Source organism: Galeopterus variegatus, unplaced genomic scaffold (genome assembly GCF_000696425.1).
Source record: "Galeopterus variegatus unplaced genomic scaffold, G_variegatus-3.0.2 Scaffold3024, whole genome shotgun sequence".
Taxonomy (NCBI): domain Eukaryota; kingdom Metazoa; phylum Chordata; class Mammalia; order Dermoptera; family Cynocephalidae; genus Galeopterus; species Galeopterus variegatus.
The window spans coordinates 111,464-113,266 of NW_007729135.1; the positions used below are offsets into that span (position 1 = coordinate 111,464).

General features: G+C 30.7%; 1 protein-coding gene across 1 annotated transcript in view; it reads left to right on the top strand.

Annotated features, from left to right (window-relative positions):
- The window catches only part of LOC103599599 (coiled-coil domain-containing protein 91), a gene marked incomplete at its 5' end in the record, with an annotated part of 113,399 nt that overhangs the window by 109,776 nt on the left and 1,820 nt on the right, over window positions 1-1,803 (top strand). The window lies entirely within an intron of this gene.

Consider the following 1,803-nt stretch of genomic DNA (forward strand, 5'->3'; position numbering starts at 1 on the left):
AAAAATATAGGGAGGGAAAGGGTAAGGAGAAATCCTATTTCTGTTCATATAATATCAGAATATTAGAACTGAAGGGAGTCTTAGTATAGTTCAATTTTTTTACATGAGCAGTTTGCTAAATATCATACATTCTTTTTAGACTAACTCTTAGGATAGCTCAAAATTTTAATCTTCCAGTTTTTTAGTCATTTAGAGTATCAGTGGATTATGGAAGTATAATTTAATAGAGAATTTTTGTTTGGATTTGCCTTTTTATTTTTACTTTTGTTGGGGGGCTTTGGGGAAGAATATGTCAACTTTTATATAAATATGATGTGTGTATATTGTGAAATGGAATTTATTTGGCTTTCTTTTGAATTCCTTCATTGTTTTGTAATCTGTAGGCAATATGTTGTCGTAATTTGGTTATTTTATACTATGGGCAAATGTTTTAGGGCATAAGAATTAGGTTCTTTTCTTCATGTATTCGATAATCTTTACCATCCAGAAAGTTTTATATTATACATAACCCAAATGACTTCTTATTCTAAACCTCTTGTTTTGTCCACTATATTAAATTTGCTAAAACAAACCTAATAAAAAAATCTCTACTGTAATAGGAGGAACAGGTCAAATAAGTTTAAGCAATATCAAATATTTTTTAAAGTATACCTTTCCCCCCAAATTTCTCTAATTTCAAGTAACTATCTCATTATCATTTTTAAATCTAAACCCTATCATGACAAAATTATGTGTTTTTTCTGTACTGTGTATTTCTTTTGTTANGAACAATCTAAATGTATGTCATTAGATTACTTAGAAACAAATATTAAAACACTCATTACATATACTAAGTTGTACATATATAATGGAAAAACTATGCAACTGTTTAAAAGAAGAGAACAGGAGAAACCGGTCTTTATACACTGCACTTGAGATTAGTAACTTGGTACAGTCATTCTGGAATACAGTTTGGTAATATTTATCATAATTTATAAATGCAAATCTTATGATGTAGAAATTCCACATGATGGAATCTGTCCAAGAGGAACCCTTGAACATCTTCTGAGGGGTGTACACTCAGGCTGTAAATTTCCTTATTGTTTTGAAAACAACAAAACAAAATTGGAATAAACTTACATATCTATCAGTGGGGCAGTGGCTAAACTATTTATGGATTATAGTTAAGCAATTTTTAAAAATGAAATAGGGAAAACTTCTAGTAATGGCAGTGAAATAAAGTGATTGTGTGAACCCTCCCTCGGTTAGCAATGATAAGATCTGGACCAAATATTTTTAAAAGCCTGTCTTTAAAGGCTTGAATGTATTCACAAGTTGACAGAAATCACTGGGAAATGGACTAGAACTGTGTTGGTACACTCTTCTGTAATGTTTGGATTTTGACCAAGAGCAGAATAATTTAAAAGCTACAAATACTTAGATTTTAATCTGTTTTACATACATTAAAATGAAACTTTAAAAATCCAACTTTTTAAAATCTCTCACATATCATATCTTTTAGATTAGTTTAAGCATGCTTTTACTCTTAGCATTAAAAGTGTATCTGTCATTTCCTAGTAGATTGCTTTGCTTTATTAGGGTTATGTATTTATTGATTTATTAATCTCAGCAAATATTCATTGAGTGTCTAACATGTGCCAGACCCTCTTCTAGATGCGGGGGGACACAGTGGTTAGCAAGACAGACAAGATCTGTGCTCACCTGGGACTTAACATTCTAAAGGACTCTCCTGTTTGATAGTCTTATAAGCAGAAGATATATATTCATCTGAAGGCATCACTTGATAGAGGAAGAGGGGAAAAA